This window comes from Arvicanthis niloticus, chromosome 13 (assembly GCF_011762505.2).
Source record: "Arvicanthis niloticus isolate mArvNil1 chromosome 13, mArvNil1.pat.X, whole genome shotgun sequence".
Lineage (NCBI taxonomy): Eukaryota > Metazoa > Chordata > Mammalia > Rodentia > Muridae > Arvicanthis > Arvicanthis niloticus.
Genome location: NC_047670.1, coordinates 49,615,512 through 49,634,572, shown reverse-complemented (window position 1 = coordinate 49,634,572; position 19,061 = coordinate 49,615,512). Strand labels below are relative to the sequence as shown.

Here is a 19,061-nt window from a genome sequence, read left to right as displayed (position 1 = left end):
TCAGTGCACTTGTGTACCTTTTTTGTTCCTGGCTTATCTTGCTGAACATGATGCCCATCATACATCTGCACAGCCATGGATGGGGTCTCCTTCCCTCTGGAAGCTGACAGTATTGCACTGTGTATACATAGTAGGGTTTCTTCATAACGTGGTGGATGGACATGCAGTTTGATTTTGGCTGGGGTCAGGGGGAATTACTCTAGGACAGACATGGAGTTAGAACAGACATGGGGTATCTGGAGAGCTGTTTCATTCGCTCCATACCCAGTAGCAGCTTTACTGAACGTATGGCAGTTTCATTTAAAGTATTTTGAGTGAATCTGCCTTTTCCATTATATCTGCACTGATTTAATTTCCACTCTACACAGGCGGGTTCCCTTTCGTTGTATGCTTGCCAGCATTTGCTTTTGTCTTTTCTGTAGCAGCCATTCTGACCTGGCTGTCATACACACACGCACACACACACACACCTTGTCCAGTGCTGAGGATGAAGCCCAAGGGCTGACACATGCTACGTGGTAGCTCAGTTACTGAGCCACACCACCAGCATGGGCTTACATTTTGCTGATTGACACTGAACACTTTTCCAGGTGCTGTTGGCTGTTCGTGCTTTTCTTCTTTTGAGCAATGTCTGTTGGGATCATTTCACCTGAGTGACTAGATGATAGGTGCTCTCTCCTACCTCACTGTCCTTTCCTTTGCTATTTCGTCTGCTAGGTAGAAGCTTTTCTTCTTTGTCTGCTGTGGTGGTTTGAGCAAGAATGGCCCTCATAGGCTAATATATTTGAATGCCTAATTATCAGAGAGTAGTACTGCTTCGAAGGATTGGGAGCTGTGGCCTTGTCGGAGTAGGTGTGGCCTTGTCGGAGTAGGTGTGGCCTTGTTGGAGTAGGTGTGGCCTTGTTGGAGGCAGTGTGTCACTGGGGGTGGGCTTTGAAGTTTCAGAAGCCCAAGCCAGGCCCAGTGACTCTCTCTCTTCTTAGTGCTTATAGATCCTGATATACAGCTTTCAACTTCTTCAGTACTGCATCTGCCTGTGGGCCACCGTGCTCCTCTCCATGCTCCTCACGGTGAAGAGTTGCCGTGGTCATGACGTCTTAACTGGCGAAGATGTTTGCTTCTGCCATCTGTGCCTTATCTCTGCTTGTACCACTGTCCTGGATCATTATCCAACCCTCCTGTGTTTTTGTTTGTTTTTGAGACTGGGACCCATGTAGCCCAGGCTGTCCTAGAACTTGAATGTAGTTGAGGCTGGCCTTCAAGTCTAGAACTTCCTGTTACCATACCATTTCCCAAGTATTCGGAGGACAGAGACTCTCTGGCTCTCTATCTCTCTCTGTCTCTCTGTCTCTCTGTCTCTCTGTCTCTCTTTCTCTCTCTCTCTTATATTTTCTTTATGTAGTTTCATAATTTTAAGTTGTGCTATTAAGTCTATAGGCCATTTTGAATTGATTTTTATTTTGTGAAAATTTCATACATGTATATAATGTCTTCTGTTCATTTTCCCTTGTCATCTTCTCTTTTCCTCTCACTGCTGATGGGGCCTCTTCTTCCCAGCTAGTCCCCCTTTTACCTGTGTCATGTCTTTATACAGAGAGAGAGAGAGAGAGAGAGAGAGAGAGAGAGAGAGAGAGAGAGAGAGGCAGGCACAGAGACAGGGCGAAAGAGACAGAGAGAGACTGAAAGACACAGAAACACAGAGTTTAAGACAGAAAGAGACAAAGACATAGAGACAGAGATAGAGGTGGGGAGACAGAGAGAGAAAGACAGAGTGAGATGCAGAGACTGAGAGACAAAGATAGATGGGGAGACAGAGAGACAATGAAACATGCAGACACACATGCACACACATAGAGAGAGACACAGATGCATGAGAGAGAACAAGAGAAAGAGACGAGAATTTGGGGTCTCATTTTATTCTTCAGGATGTGGGCAGTGATATTCTCCAACAGAGACTACACATCTCCACTCAGTGTCCATGGCATCTTTGTCAAAGGCCAGTTTGTGATACGTGTGTAGGTTTAGGTCTGAGGTTTCTGTTCTTTGCCATAGCTCTCTGTGTTTGCTCTTACATTGCCATGGCGATTTGATTATTACAACTTTGTAATAATCTGTGGTATGTCTATGTGCCATGTGAGAGCAACGCCAGCTGAGACCAGAAGAGGATATTAGATCTCCAGATACTGGAGTTACAGATGGCTGTGTAGAGCCACTGTGTAGGTGCTGGGAATCGAACTCAGGTCCTCTGCAAGAACAGTTAGTGGTCTTAACCTCTGAGCCATCTCTCCAGTACCACTTTACTTTTGTAAAGGCAGTTTCTCACTGGACATGGAGTGCATCAGTTTGGCTAGGTAAGCCAGCTGGTCAGGGGATCCCAGGTCTCCTCCCTCCACTCCTGCCAGTACTGGTCACACATGCACAATATTGTGCCTGACATTTTTGTTTGTCTGGTTTTGTTTTAATGTAGTGTTGGAGATCTGAACTCAAATCTTCCTGAGTGTACAGCAGGTCACTTAACTGACAGAACCATCTCTCTAGCTACTATTTTTCTTGTTGAGCTGGTTTTGACAAGGTGTATCTCTTAGGCAAGCCCATTGTGTCTAGTTTTTAATCACAGCATGTAAGGGGTCTGTTCTTTCTGGGACTCTCTCCCTTTAGCCCCTCACTGGGGATCCTGCTTACATATCCACTTACATCTTTCTGGTCTGCTTTTCCCACACTTTGTCTTTTCTGTATTTTTAAGGAATCATCTTGGTCTTTTGCTTCATATCATGCTTGATTTTTTTTGTTGTTGTTTTTGTTGTTGTTGTTGGTTCTTACAACTGAGTCTCTTCTCTATCTGTCTTTGGGTGTGTTCTTTAGATTTAGCCTCTGATTTTTGAAGTTGGCTGCTTAGCACATGGACTTCTTTTCTTTTTGGTGGGGAAAGGATTTGAGACAGAGTGTCATGTATCCCAGCCCATCATCAGACTCAGTATGTAGCTGAGGATGACCTTGAACTCCTCATCCTCCTGCCTACCCCTCTCAGGCACTGGGCTGACAGGAATGCTTCACCACACCTGACTCAAGCCTTGCTATTGTCTAGAAAATAATTGTGTTCATAACCTTCCCTCCAAAAGCCCCCTTTCGTTACATCTTTCAAGTTGTGAAAATATACAGTATTTTTATTATTTCTCAGTGTTAAAATGTAATTATCTATCATGATTTTCTCTGATCTATTTTAATTAAGAAGAAAATTGTGAAATTTCTAATTGCAGGGGAATTTTTAATTTATTCTTTTCTTCGTCACAAACGAAAAACTTCACTTTGTTCAGAGAATTTCTTAGCTGTGATAAGGATTCTTTGAAACTGTAAGACTTGCCTTATGGCCTAGAACTTTCCATTTCTGTAAATGTTCTCTTTGTACTTGGGAGAAACATATATTCCTTAATCGCTTCATGGAAAGCATTGGTATGCATTAACTCCTTTCCCTTTTGGTTCCTATCTCTGCAACTCTGCCCTTGTTTGGCCTGCTTGGCCTGACACAGATGGAGAGTGGGTTTAAAAAATCTCTCCCTGCAGCTCTGTGAATGTGTGCTTTATGTATTTTATAATGCTTTTATAGGTTGTTTACAAGTTGAGCATTGTTAAGGATGGTCCTTCCCTGCCCCACATGGTGCCATTGTTCCAAAGCCCCTCTTGCCTGCTGCTAATGGGATTATACCAGGTCTCTTCTGATTAACGCTCTCTGTTCTTTCATTTTAAGATGTTAAGGTGTGTCTCTGCCTTTATATGTCTCTTGTAAACTGCTGAATTATAAAAAGCTGATGTTTGGCAAGTTCAACCCATTATTGATTTATTGGGGGTTGGTTTTCCTTCAGTTTGTTAGTCTTTTCTGAAATCTGATAATTTTTTTTTTTATTACTGGAGGTTTGTACTTTGAAAAACTCTCAAATACTAGCTGACTGGCCCCTCTGGCTAGACTTCCATCCAAAGACTTCCTCTCCTGCAGGACTTCAGTGCTGGTGGTAATTGGCAGAACACTCCACAGAGGCTCCCAACGGGAATCTGACTCTAGTCAGTCCTTCAGAGATACAGCTCAAATCTTCTGATTGTTCTAGTACATTCTTTGTCAGGTTGGGATGGAATCCAGTCTCACTGAGATATTTAACTTTTGAATTCCTTGAGTCCACTAAGTCTTTAAGAGTTTAAGAACTTTAGAGCATTCACCAGATATCTCTCTCTCTCTCTCTCTCTCTCTCTCTCTCTCTCTCTCTCTCTCTCTTACACACACACACACACACACACACACACACACACACACACACACACACACTACATTATTGTTGTTGATTCGTGGTCCTGGGGATCAAACCCATGGCTTCAGGCATTCTAAGCAAGTGTTCCGCTATTAAATCTCACACCCCTAGCCCTTTCCCCAAGCTGCTCAGACAGGCTAAGGACATGTGTTTACACACACACACACACACCCCAGCTTCCATAGCACTAGAAGAGGGCCCAGCTCTTGTCTGACATCCCAACTGGGTCTGTCTCAACTTTACCCTATGTGGCTCTTCTAGAAAAGTCCTTAGTGCCTTTGTTACACTGCTCAGGAGAAGATGCAAGGTGGCCTGCCAAACTGAGCCAGTGGGGCTGCTGTGGAAATTCAAGGGGGTCTTAAAGTCTAGGCTCTGCCTTATGTCCACTTCCCTTGAGCCCATAGCATACCCACAGGCCTTTATCTCTTTTTCATGCCTTCATCTTTTCCTTTGTGTAGCATTCCCGGAGGAGCCTCTTCCTGACTCACTGCTGAACATAGGGTTGTTGTTGTTTTCGTTGCTGTGGCATCTATAAGGAGTGACTTGGCAGACATCTGGTCCTGGTTCTTTTATGGCCAGTGAGCAGAGGCCCTGGGTGGCTTCAGAGGAGACACCAGCTGAATTCAAGTATGGGGAGCAGGTATGTGCCAGGTGAAGAAGGGCAGAGAAGGCATGGGGTTGGTGCCCAGATATGGGTGGGGGGGAGCTCAACCGGAGGAGGTCTGGAGACACTCGGTAGCTCAGAACGTTAGTCATGGGCACAAGGAAGGCTGCTTTCTCACGTCCTAGTGTTTCAAGATGTAGAGGGAACCCAAGAAAAACAGCAAGAGATGTTTGTTGTCTAGGGCAGGCCAGCAGGTCCCTGGGGGAGAGTCCCACCCTGGACCAGGTCCCCTGCACTTTCTCCAGCCCCTGTCTGTCCCCACTATGCCCAGACAGGCCTGTCTGCTCCCTCAGCCTCTGCTCTCAGCATCCTCTCGGAGCATGCCCTGTGCTGCCTCTTGTGTGTGTTGTTTTGGATGAGCCCTTTAGAAAGCTTCTATGTGGATTTCTGCCTTTATAATAGAGCTTTTTTTTTTTTTTTTTTTCAAAACAGAAACGAAGTGGTAGGGAAGCTTCAGCCCCTCTCACCTCTACAGAGAGCACTTCTAAGGGAAACAGCCATGGTCCATTGCCAGGGAGTAGCACTCTCCCCCTCTGTCCTCAGATTCACACCTCGGAGATCCAACTCTGCTTTCCACACCTAACATCAGCTGGGCAGCAGCACACTCAACCGTGGCCTCTTTTTGCCAGTCAGGAAGGTTGGTTGTGTGGGATTTCCATAGCTAATTCACCTTGTACCAAGCTTTGGCTGGTTCCTTGCTGTGCAGACTGTGTCCCAGGTGCTCCTCACTCTGCCTCCTGAAGTCATGGTCTTAGAGAGAAGGGATATAAAAGCAAGCTCACTGGCTCAGACTGAAGATGATCAGGTGATGCCAGGAGGGCAGTGAGCCCTCAAGGAGAGATGGAAAGTTTTATGTAGCATTGCATCACTCTATCTGAGGACCCCAGGGGCTTCCACGGGGTGAAGAACAGGGTTAGGGTTTGCACAGCACATGCAAAGGCCCTGGGACATGGCTGGAGGTCCATGCTGTGAAAAGGAGACATCTGACTAGCAAAGGCCAGTGTCAGAGTAGACTTGAAGGATAGTAGTGGGGTGAGAACCAATACCTACCTAACCCTGATTCTGAGGATCTGAATTTTTTGCATGGCAGGGTCAGTAACAGCACCAAGTCCCTGAGATTGAGGGAGTGCCAGCTGCTTTCCAGATTTTATTCATCTGCATTTCTCCCTCATCTGTAACCACAGTTAAACTCCAGATGTGGAAGCCGAGGCACAGAGTCGATAGAGTTCCTTGTCCCACCTCACCTCTGGCAAGGTCTCTGAGGAGAGGCAAGTTGCCACTTGTAGCTGTCAAGTCTGGTAGTTTTTCTGCTCGTATCCCACTGTCCCTGTCCCCAACACCTGATCTCGATTCTGAGACCAGCCACCCAATGGTCCTTGGCAGGGCTGAGCCCTGTTCCTTGGGATACTGTTTCCAAAAACCATGTCCCCGTTCTACAGTGTCCCCACAGGACACGCCTATCTTGGTAATTACAGTGTTAGGAATCCACTTAGAAACGGGGCATTTGGGGCATTTTTGACATGAATACTTAAGAAACAATTGGCTCTACATCCATTCATCCAAATGGCTCTGATTTTGAATAATTCTTTTGAAATGGAGTCTACATTTATATAAATAGATGTTCCTAAAGCATCATGTGATCCAAATGCATTTGCACATCATGTGATCTGAATACATTTGCACAGGGAATCAGCTCCTGGGGGCATGGGAAGCTGGGTAGGGACAGTGGGCAAAGGGGCCACTTGGCTCTTGGGAGGGCATTGGGCCAGCATCCTGAGTTCAGCATCCATGTTGCCCCTTGGCTCCAGCATGGCATGCTTTGGAGAGTCATTTCCTTCTTTGGGGCATGTGCTATCCTGGACCATAGAGACTAGCTGTTGAGACTCTGGCTAGAAGAGTCATCCTTGCAGATGGAAGGCCTTGGTTCTGTTTAACTCTTAGTTCAGGTCCGCCCACAAAATGCCTACTCTATCTGGATCTGCATGCTATAGCCTTCCCTATCTCTGTGTTCCTGTGTCCTTACTTCCTCTGCCTTTTGAGTTTCTTCTTGGCTGTTTTCTGTCTTTGTGTTGTGGCTGTTCTTTCATTATCCAGGGCCCAGCTGCCTGCTTTGTATTAGAGCTGGCACTGGGCTGGTTGGAGGTGGTGGTGGAGAGAGGCTTCACTTGGAGGGCTAACTGACTGCTGTCAGGCTGCTTGCTGGTTCTTGCCAGGCTTGGCTGTTTCCTGTACACCTTAGACCTATACATCGCTGGACAGACACACACACACACACACACACACACAAAAGTGGTCCTCGATAATAACCCTGCATCTATCCTGTCTTTCCTCACCTGACAGGAGTCTGCTGAGGCCTGGGGGCCTGTCCCAACAGTAGGCAGGGCTGAGTCAACCTCTGAGTGAGGAAGTGACAGGCAGGGAGTCCCTTTCTACCAGTGCTCTGAGGCTGGGATTATCCTCTCTGTAAGACCCTCATCCTCTTCTATAGTCTAGATGAGGGAGGAAGTGAGCTGCAGGGGATCAGCAGATATCTGTGCAGAAGACATTCTTGCTGAGAACTCCAATGGCTCTACAACCCAGAGCAGAGCTAGAGGGAGACAGGCCTTTGAAGACAGAGCAGGAACCTTCTGGTAAGGAGTAAGGCTGTAGGATCCTGGAGCTGACCCTAACAGTCTTTCTCAAAGCCCTGACCATGTCCTTGAAGGCTTTCTCATGTCCCCTTCAAGGCCTTGACCATGCTCCCACAAGGTCCTGACAATCACCCCATTACTGACAGGGGTGAAGGAGCAGACGGAACAGGGAACCACCTATTCCTAGAGATAGTCAGAAGCAATCCTAGGGTGGTCTCAGAACTCTGTCCATCCAGGGAATTAAATAGTGGTTGTACCACAACTCCTGACCCTACAGTTGATGCTAATTGTCCCCAATTAAGAGAGTAATTGAGGCTAATTGGATCCCTGCTGCCAGCACCCTCCAGCCCCTCCCGCAGGCATCTAGGAATAATTAACCACAGGCTCTAGGAATCCATAGCTGGAGAGACTGGACACTCAGGGTGCTGGACTGGATGGATACTTCCAGGGGTGGGGATGTGTGAAGGCGGTTCCCGATACCCTCTGCTATACTATGCCTGCTTCTACCCCCCTAAGGACCTAGATGGTCTCTCTTGTGCTTTCTGATGATGCCCCACTCAGAAACATGACTGGTCTCTGACTTGGTTTGGGGTGCAATGAAAATCCTTTCTCCATCCTTGGGCTCCTCTGGCCCAGAGACCAGAGGTAACACCATATTCAGCTTCCCTTCTGCCTTGTCCCCTCCTGGCACTGATTCTTTGCTGTCCCTGCTGGTTGACAGGTAGTTTGCAGTGTGCTGGGCCACCTGATGCCACTGTGAGGCATGATCTGGGCCTTGATACTGTTGTATCAGGAATAGGTAGGATGTGCCCTGTGTTACAGCAGTGGAGGTCAGCTGGGCACAGCATATACCCAGTGTGGCCAAAGCTGGGGCCTGTGTGTTTTCCCTGGGGACTTGTGCTGGGTGGGCAGCAGTGTGACCCTAGGGATATCTCTAGATGTGAGGTGGACAAGGCAACCTCTCCAGCAAGTGGGTCTCATGCTGTGGGCTTCCCTGGCTCTCTGAGTGGTTAGCTTCTCCCCAGCACCTCATATGCCTGGGCTCCAGGGCTTCTCTCATCCCCTTAGAGACAACCCCATGAAAGCCACACCTGGCCCGCAGTCCCTGTCTCCCTAGAGTGCTGCTAGACTTGGTGGAATTTCAGAGGTCTTCATGTCTCAGCTTCTGAAGCAAGCTTTTTTCAGCTCTGCTAAGGTTAAGAATGGGTTTTGTGCCTTTCTGTCAGGGAGCCGAAAATACCAGGCTTTCACACAGCTGTGTGTCAGGGCTGTGGTCTCTGGTCCGCAGGATGTGGGTGGGTGGGATGAGGAACAGCATGTGGTGCCCACCCAATCTGGTCTAATAGTGGGGGGCATTGGTGTGGGCATAGGTCAGCTGCTGGATCCAGATCCCCCTGCTGGGCTACTCCCATCCTGCTGTGGTAGCTGTAGGGGCCAGGGTAGCTGGTGCAGTGAGGTGGGGCCTGCAGAGCTCACATCAAAGGCCTGCCTCTGCTCTGCCATATGTTCTGGCCTGTACAGCTGGCCCCCGTGGCTCCTGCTGTCACCATGGAGCCCGCCTCTTCCCTTGAAGTTGGTGGAAAAGGCTCCAGTGATTGTTTGTGGATGGAATGGAGAGGAGGCTGTGGAGTGGGCCAGCCAGGCATGGCAGAGAATGCTACAATAGGGCAGGTGTGAGTCTTCTACTCTGCAGCACATTCTCAGGTCCATCCAGAAAGGTGGAGCATGCCTGACTAGGCAATATATGGCATACACATACACACTGACCAGCTGACAAAGAACTTGAGTTCAGGGCAAGGCAGCTACTTCCTGGGCTTTGGAGCTGGGCGTAGAGCCGTCAAGTTGCAGCTGGATATACACCTTCCAGTCTCTGAGCACTTCTTCCTCGGAGCTCGAAAGTGCACATGCCCAAGCTCACAGAGAGTACTGGTGATGACAGGCAGGAATTTCATGTTTTCCCGATATGCTAAGGGATAACCCTTAACAGCTAGGAGATCCAATCAGAGCATCCCTGGGTGCCATCTCAGTCTAGGGGAACCAGTGTTGGGGAGGTCCATTCACCCATCCGGACATCTCCAGCTTAAATGTGGCATCTTTGTGTCAGGGGCATGAAGCCAGGTTCTGGCCATGTTGCCTGTTTAGTCATCAACTTGACACAACCTGGAGCCACATGGGATGAGGGTTTCAGTAAGAGATTGTCTAGATTGGGTTAGCATGTGGGCATGCCTGTGGGGCATTGTCTTAAGTTACCTGATGTAGAGAGACTCAGCCCATCATGGGCTCATCATTCCCAAGACAGAGGATCCTGAACTGTGTGAGTGGAAAAGCTGAGAGCAAGCAAGTGTGCAAGAAAGCATGCACACATGTATTTATTCATCTCTGCTCTTGTGTGTCACTGTGAATGTGACACACTGGTTCATGTTCCGCCATTGTTGTCTCCGTTGTTGTGCTGGGTTACAACCTGAAATTTTAAGCTGGATGAACCTTTTTCTCCCCTTAGTGGCTTTGGTTAAGCTGTTCATCACAGCAACAGAAATGAAGCGAGGTGGCCAGGTTCTTGGTACCGTCTGGGTCTACAATCCCCCAGGTCATGATTTGGACTTCTTCACCTCTAAGCTATCAGTTCATCTGCCAATGCGATGTGGCAGGACCCTCCTCCCACATATGCTTAGCTAATGCTGAGAAAAGTTGCCATGCTGCTTACGTTATCAAGGTCAGTAAGTCAGCACCATGAAGCCAAGACACCAGCCATGGGCGCCATCCTGGGTCCTAGTATGGAACCCGCTCCTACCAAGAGGGCTGGGATTCAGGGTTCCTTCTTCAGCCCAGCTGGGAACTCTTCCAGGACCGTCTGATGTGTTTTTTTTTAACCTCTCCCCACTTGAAGGTGCCATATCTGGACCAGCATGCCTTCTTCACATTATCTAGGGTCAGAGAGTCCTAGACAGCTCTGCTACACACTTGCTGTGACATCTGCACACAGATCCTGCCCCTATGAACTCCAATACCTGGCCCTGAAGCACAGATTAGCAAGGTTGCAGTTGGGCTATAAGCAGAACTGACTTCTGGGCTGAAGAGCAGGAGCAATGGCATCAAGGCAGGTTGAGGACACTGAACTGGACATCAGGTTTCCACCCAAGCTCACTGTGGACACCATTCCCAACTCCAGGCCTAAGTGGACCTCCCAACTACCCCGTCTCCACAACTGGATGGCTGTCCATCTCTTCCAGCATGTCTTAGTAGTTGTCACATAGGTAGGAAGGCAGACAGAAGACAGACAGTAGGTAGGTGAGAGGATGGAGGGAAGAAAATGAATGGATAGAGAAGTAGGTGGATGGATGGATGGATGGATGGATAAATGGGTGATGGATAGTTAAATTAAGGATTGATGGATGACTGAATTAGTTAAAGAAGGAGTGGGTATGTGGGTAGATAGATGTCAGATGGATGAATGGGTAGGTAAGCTGGTGGATACATGTGCAAGAGGGCGGGTGGGTGGACAGATGATAGATTACTGCATGATTGGGGGTACAGTGTGCATACGTGTATGATGGGTGGTGAGTAGATAGACAGATGGACTGGTGTATAGATGGATGGATGATGGTTGGGTGGATGGTGGGTAAGTACATGGATGAGTGGGTGGCTGAAGGGATGGATGTAGGTGGACTGGTACATGGATGCATGGGTGAATGGGTACATGGATTAGTAGTTGATATGTAGAGGGATGGATGGACTGCTTCAGACTCTGCCATGACCTGTTAGGGATTAACCTGACTGGAGCAATAAGATTAAGAAGGAAAGACATGCTGGCCAGAAAAGTTAGGTGGGCCATGCACTCTGGTTGAGACTCCTAACAGTAACCCAGAACTCACTGTGTTTATTTTATACATCTAAATTAAGGAGGCACATCTACTCTATACAGCTGAATGAGGAGGTAAGATTATAATATTTAGCTGAACAAAGGAGGGAGGTTTAGGTAATCTCTGTAGTGGGGTCACTGTAGGGAAGCAGTCTCAGGCTATATACATCTGGGAGGAGAAAGCTGGGGTCAACATTTCCTCCACACAGCCGGGCGGTTGTGGCGCACGCCTTTAATCCCAGCACTTGGGAGGCAGAGGCAGGCGGATTTCTGAGTTCAAGGCCAGCCTGGTCTACAGAGTGAGTTCCAGGACAGCCAGGGTTACACAGAAAAACCCCATCTCAAAAAACAACAACAAAAAAAGAAACAAAAAAAAAAAAAAAAAAAAGAAACAACATTTCCTCCACACTGTCAGCATCTGCACATGAATCAGGAAGGATTTACCAGTTTCATGATTCTGAGGCATTGGGGTCTTTGGCCATGCTTATGTCAATAGTACACACTCACTCAGGACTTCATCCACTCCTCATAACTAGCCATGTACTGACCCCAGTGGGCAACCTGGAAAACCTGCCCTCAGCTTCTGTACTCGTTTGTATATCTGTTCTTCCAGACTCTGGAGATTCAACCTTGTATGCCTTCTTCCCCTATCAGTCCTCCCTCCCATGACCTGTTCTATCTAGTTCGTTGCCCTTCTGTACTCAGAGGTCTTCCCTTTGCTCTATATCTCATGTCCACCCATCCACCCGCCTTCCACCAATATGCACTCAGGTCATGATCACCTCCTGTGCTACACTTCTTACCTCTAACTCAGGTACTCTGTAAGGCTGCATGCTTAACGGTCTGTCCTCTTCTGTCTGTTACCCATCCCTTGTGACCTGGCCAGAAAGTGGCAGGCTAGATGACTGTCTCAGAACCTTACCTGGGTGTTCCTGTGGCCTCCAGACAGCATCTGGTCTGTGTGGGAGCTGCATGTCTCATGGTGGTTATAGATGAAGTGTGTGGGAGCTCAGACAGCTCTCAGTTCCAGTGTGGTCAGTCTCCTAGGTCATCCTATCTGGTTCCACCCTGGTTAGTCCCCAGTAAGCCTAATGGCCTTGGGCCCAGAACTGTTATGACTAATAATGACCCAAGGCTCAGTGACACAGATGAGAATATAGGTGAGGACCATGTTTGGTGTGTGTCAGACCTCTGACTGCAGACTCTGCCTGCCTTGGCTTGATTTAAGGACCAGCTGTTTCTGTGAATTTTAAGGTACCATCTTCTGCTTTAACAAAGACCCAAGATGTTAATAAGGGTTATAACTAAGACCTCAGCTTGGGTGTCCTGCATGCCCAGCTGACTCCAGTTCAGGCAGCTTCATGGGTCGCCTTCTTCTTATCTTGACTTGACTCTGGCTCCAGTCCAGAATGATATAGAAAGAAAGAAAGAAAGAAAGAAAGAAAGAAAGAAAGAAAGAAAGAAAGAAAGAAAGAAAGGAGGGAAGGAAGGAAGGGAGAAAGAGAGAGAGAGAGAGAGAGAGAGAGAGAGAGAGAGAGAGAGAGAGAGAGAGAAAGAAAAACAGACCAGCTGGAAGGAAGGACAGACAGACAGACAGACAGACAATTCTGAGCATGACCCTTAAGGGTTTCTCTGTCTAACTCTGGTCTCCAGTTAGGCCTTCCTCAATATGTTACAAACCAAACTGTATAGCAATGGAGGGATGTAAGCCTGGTGTGAGCTGGGCCCACACCCTCAGGATCTCAGTTTGCATAGCTCTTTGTTGGTTATTGATGGCTTGCAGTTCCTATGAGACCCAGAGACAGGATCCTGACACTGAAGCACTGGCCTGGCTCAGCCCACGCAGGCACATGAGTGTGTGGTAGGAATGAGGAGCGTGGGTCCAGCCACTCCATCGGCAGGCCTCTTGTCTCCCCATGGGGGTTTCAAGGTTGGGCTACAATAAATAGAAAATTACAGTATCCGGGCAGTGATCAATGAACTATTTTTCACAAGCACAAAAAATGTAAAGGGCTAAATTGAGGTGCATAGCAAATCATGTTTTTAATGTTTTCTGAAAGCCGTGAAGTATCGACCCCACAGCCATCGATTTCTGTTTGCCAAGCCTGCAGTAGGAGTCTTGGTCTCCATAAGCTCCGCATGCGGCTGTGTACACATACCTGTGTGCACATGGTTATGTGCCTGTGTGGGGTGCCTGGAGCTGGGAGATCCATGCTCGTCTCTCTGCCTGATTCCCCAGCATAGGGGTCTTGATGCCTACTTTCAATCAGGGACCTGGGCTTGTCACTGCTTAGCCATGTATCAGATGCTGAAACCAGAATTCTCTTCATGGTGTGCTTAGAAGGTGTTCCTTACCAGTCAGAGAAGGGGGCTGCTGTGCTCACTCTGGTGAGGAAGCCACTCTGAATGGAGCTGAAGGGCTTACTCAGGAGATGGGTGATATAAAGAGGCAAGACCTCACCCAAGCTGGTCTCTGTGTAGAAAACAGGACCCTCCTTCTCAACCTGTGGGGCTCTCTGTCATGGACTGTCAGAGACACTGGCTTAATTGTAAGTGTCTAGCTTGTAGGAGCCATGACCAAGTTTCATTGTGCAGCCAAGCATCCTGGGTTGGATCACACTGTGTAGTGGGTATCAGCATGGTCCTGTTGGCCGGGCAATCCCTACCTTTGAGGCCTGATTTCTGTGGGCAGGTCCTGGCCCAAGGTGGTACTTGGGTCCCATGCCAGCTTTTCAGAGCTCCTAGACCCATGAGTGCAGAAATAGGTGGGAGACCGGGCAGTGCTGAGGTCCCTGATTGAAAGGGCCTGTAGCCTTGTGATTTCCTCTAGCAGAGCCTTGAGTTCTTCATCAGTAAAATGGGAACATGGGCCCCTTTGTAGTAGCTCTGACCCTTGCGAAGGGCCCCTCACACCAGTGGTATCTGCCTACAGGAGGATGCACTCAATAAAGGCAGATAGCCCTGAAATTCTGACCACTGAGTCTGTAGCTGCCCTGCCTGGTCACTGACACAGCCCACTTGCCTGTTGCTTTCTCACAAGCTCTGTTATGCAGAAGTGAACTCTGTTTGTCTGCCCTTGTACCCACATGGCTCCTGTCTTGAAGATCATGTCATAGGGGAGGCTGGGGTTTCTGGGGTGCTGAGAAGTGAGTATGGGCTTTTGGTGGAGGAACTTGCCCAAGCAGAGGCACAGAGATATTGTGGAGGAAGCACTGGGTAGACAATGAGGGGCACCATGGGCTGTATTCAGAAAGAAGAGGCTAGTGTGTATGTGTGTGGGGGGGGTAGGAGGAGCCAGCAGCAGGCAGGGGAACCTGCTAACTGAAAATACCCTTGCTGCATGAGTGGGTACCCAGATAGGGATGAGGGTGAGGCCAGGCTTGGAGGGACTCTGAGCACAGGAACTGGCAGCATCCTACCAACCCTGACCTGCTCAGAGCTGTAGGGTACTGGTGAAGCCCTGATGGGTGAGGTCATAGAGCCTGGGGGCTTCCGTTTGCTTTGCTCCTCATACCTCTGGGAACTGTCCAAGCCTGGCCATTGACCCGCATCCCCAACCTTAGCTGCAGACACCAGTCCGTGTGCTGACTGCCAAGTCCTAGGCCTCAAACTTGGGCCATCCCTTTCTTAATCTCTGCCCTCGTCCCTAGTTTATTTTCTTTTCTGAATTCCCAGACAGGGTAGCAGCCACACCTACCCTTAGGTCCCATTCTCTGTCAGTACACACTCCAGTTGGGACAGCACCTTGCTGTATAGCAGCTATGGGCCTATCTGTCTTGGTGGTACTGTGCCTTTTGGGTGACCTGGGGGAGGGCTTGGAGTCTGCCTGCCTGGTGGCCCTGAAGCCAACTGAGGAGCTGGGAAGGAAGATAGCACTTCTTTCCTCTTCTTGGTATGGTCTCAGCCCCCAAGGCCATCCAACCTGCCTGTGCCTACTCCATGACCTCTGCACTCCTCCAGGAAATTAGTGTGAGCATCTGGAATAGGGCACTAGCACCAGGCTTAGGCTCTGTGCTGAGTGGGGGCTCTGGGCACACCCCGAGGTGACAGGGACACTTGGCTGAACTCTGTAGAGCACTGGTGTTAGAACCTATAAAATGGTACTGGCTCCTTCCCCAGAGCAAGGAGATGAGGACAGGCACACAGATCAGAGGTCCTGTCTTGTCTTCCCTGGCCCTCCTTCCTCTACCATCCTCTTCCTCACTCCCCCCATGTTGTTTTTCTGGGTAGATTAAGAATGATGTGGAAGGGAGACATAGGCCCTTGTCTTCAGGGTTCCCCATAGATACAAGGAAGAAACACTCAGGAGGCAGGAGCATCATTAGTGCCTTCTGAGAGAGGAAAAAAAAAGTTTTTTTTTTTTTGTTTTTTTGTTTTTTTTTTAACTGCAGCAACAGAGACTTCAGAGGGACTCAAGGAGGAATCCCTGAGGTGAAGGCTGCAAAATGAATGTTCTGAAAATTGGGATGTACTCGGCAAGATTATCCCCCCCCAAGCTTTCTACTCTGTTCAAAGCAAGCAATTTTGCTTCCGGGTGCTTCTCAGTAATTGCAATAATAAATTGAATAATTAAGCTAAATCCACAGAAGAGAATTAAATATTAATTTCTAATAAGCTCTTTGGAGGGTGTTGATAGCAGACTGAGAATGTGTTCACTCTCCTCTCGTGTAGGCTCGCCGTCTTCCCTCACCAGTGCGGAGGAGCAGGACTCAGCTACACCAGAAAGATGACAGTCAGGAACACCAGCCTGGAACCTGGAAGCCTGCTAGTCTCACCCAAACTGACATAGGGCCCTATGAACAAAAAAAAAAAAATGGGTACTTGCCCACCAGAACCTCTCTCTGGTAACTGAGGCTTCATAAGCTGGGTGCCCAGTACCATCTGGTAGCATTATGAGTGAGACAAGGCTATGATACATCTGGAGGTACTACATTAACCTGAGGAACACTGGCCCCCAGAGACTCTGACAAGCCAGGCCCATGTTCTGTGAGACATCTGTGATCCAAGGAGATCATGAACCCTGCTGGGGCAGCCCTGGCAACTCATGAATGGTCTGGACTCATCCCTACAAATGGAGAGCTCACAAGCAAACACTGAGTGTCACCTAAACACTTGGGATCCCTGACTCTGGCTACTGACAGAGTCCCTCATGCTTGATACTGAGTCCTGGCTCTGCTCATACCCTGAGCCTGGTCCTGGTTACCCAGTCCTGAGCTGGTTGTTTGGCTGTGGATTAGCCCTGACCCTTCACATGAGAGGTCAGAAGGCTCAGGAAAGCCCTTGTGTTCTCCAACCGCTGAGGAGGTACAGCACAGGCTCTCCCTCTGGAGAGGAGAGGCCCCGAGGGTATATGGAGTTAGCACTGTCTCTGCAGTGATAGTGGAGCCTTATAATGAATGATAGTTGGGATGTCTCGGGGCAAAGCAGGAAGGGGTGGGCCCTACAGACCTAAATAACAGTGACTCCCTCAGATGGCTTTGCTGTGTCCTACACAGTCTGTGCTAGAATTTACAAAGGAGCCCGGCTTGGCACCTGACAGTCTCAAGGCTTGCTAGCTATTCTCCCTGATCCAGCCCTTGTATTCAGTGTGGATTCCTGGTTGCACTGGTGTGGTGGGGGAGAGATGTGGGTTCTGAGAAACACTGGGCAGAGCCTGGCCTGTGGAATCCCCTGCTGTTGGATTGAGCCCAACAAAACATGTCTAGGGACTTTTGAATTTCAGAGAGAGAGACAGACAGACAGAGAGAGAGAGAGAGAGAGAGAGAGAGAGAGAGAGAGAGAGAGAGAGAGAGAACGAACAATTCCTCTAGTGTGGCATACCCTAGGAAACACTCAGGGGTGTCTTGTAGCCAACCAATAGTTCCTTGTTTATTAAAGTTTAGCCTGTTGTCTTATATTTTGAGGTCTCACCTAATGTAGGCTTTCTTGGCAGCAAATTTTTGGAGACCCCCCACCCTCCCACACATACACACCTCAACCTCCATCTCCTCTGGGATTTGAAGATCCAAGGAGCCAGGGAAACAAAGAAGGCACAGCTGGCATTGTCAGAGACCTGCTCTAGCTGGGGCAGGAGAATCCTGCAAGACTCATCCTTATGCAAATGAAGGAGAAGAGCAAGCCAGGGTGGCTTGTTTTCTGAGCTCTGACCTCAGCTTGTTAGGAAACCCCCAGGTAAGATCCCAGAACCTTGCTGAGCCCAGTTTAAAAAAAAAAAAAAAAACAAAAAAACCAAAAAAGACACTTAGGGGTATATGGCCCTTTTCCATCACCATTCATTCATTCATCCATTCATTTATTCATTCATCCATACATGCATGCATTCCACAGCTACACTGACTGGCACAGACACTATCTTAGATGCAGAAATCAGCCCATATGGAGACTCCATGATTCCAAGGTCCCCACCATGCATCACTGGGCAATTATAGCTGGTGTGTGTGGCTGGGACATTGGTGCCTTGCTCACTCCCAGTGCCCCTGTGCAACCATACCTGCCATTGCCTTGGTACCCACAGGTCCCATTGGTACCCCTACCTCTGGCAGCCAAGTCTCAGCACTGTGGATAGTGCCAGTGCTGCTCCCAGGGGTGACTCTAGGCCAGGACTCTGTTCAGACCTCATCTCCCCAACATAGGGACAGCATCTTTGGCCACCCTGAGATCTACTGTCCAGCTGGTGCATGGTGTAAAAGCTGAGAAGAGGCATTCTGCTGTGGAAAAGAAGAGTGCCTGGGCCCCGGTCAGCTAGGCATGGGGTGCCATGTCTCTACTGCCTGCTTCTTTTTCTTTTCACTTGTGCTAGTTCCAGCCACTCTCAGTCTGGAGGGCAAGAATGAAGTGAGCACAGTCCTAGGAGGGATAGGGAGGACAGACAGCATTGTATGTAACCCCCCCCCCACACACACACAGACACACACACATCTCTCTGGAGCCCTGCAGCTTTTTAGAAGCTGTAGCCCAGATACCCAAGCCTCACCTTTCGGTGTACCCCAGCCATGCCCTGACCCTTTCTTGGTGCACCCTGCAAGCATGGGCCCATCTGTTCCAGTCCAAGGTCTTGTCAGCAAACCTTTAAGTGCCATATGGCTGAGGTTCAACTTTCAGAGGAACAAGCAGGGCACAGAGCTCCTGGGGCTGGGGGATGTGGTGTTGTGGCTGGAGGTTGCACTTGCTCCAAGGTGGTGAGGACATCTAACCATGGGATAGCCCAGGGGCTGGAGAAACTGGAAACCATGGCTGGGAGCAGAAAAATGGCATGGCTGGGTCTGAAGGATTTGGGAGAGCCTTCTTTTTCCTCTCAGGCCATTTGACATGACAGTCAGAGGCTGGGTGCTCTGCACAGGACCCAGAGGAGCATTTAACTCCATGTCCCCAGCCAGGACCTGGCAAAGCCCCCAGGGAAAGGCTGCTGAATCATATGGAATTTTGGAGGATTACAAATCTAGCTTGGAGGTGTGGGCTGAGCACTAGTCACATAGCATGGAGGATATTGAGACTCAGGAGGAACTAGTCTGCCCTGGGTAAGAGGCTTGGTAACAGATGAGGAGCTAACTCTCAGACTAGGCTTTCCTGGTGTGGTGATTTAAATAGGGATGCTCCCCAACAGGCTCATA

General features: G+C 48.9%; 1 long non-coding RNA gene across 11 annotated transcripts in view; it reads left to right on the top strand.

Moving 5' to 3' along the window:
• The first annotated feature begins 4,725 nt into the window (after positions 1-4,725).
• Positions 4,726-19,061, top strand: part of LOC143434100 (uncharacterized) — an 88,813-nt gene continuing 74,477 nt past the window's right edge. For 8 of the 11 annotated variants that reach the window (XR_013103339.1, XR_013103340.1, XR_013103337.1 and 5 more), the window contains exons 1-2: positions 4,736-4,938; positions 16,123-17,622. This is a non-coding gene — a long non-coding RNA (uncharacterized LOC143434100). Of the gene's footprint in view, positions 4,939-16,122; positions 17,623-19,061 lie in introns of all 11 variants that reach the window. The other 3 variants (XR_013103335.1, XR_013103333.1, XR_013103332.1) reach the window with 3 other exon arrangements.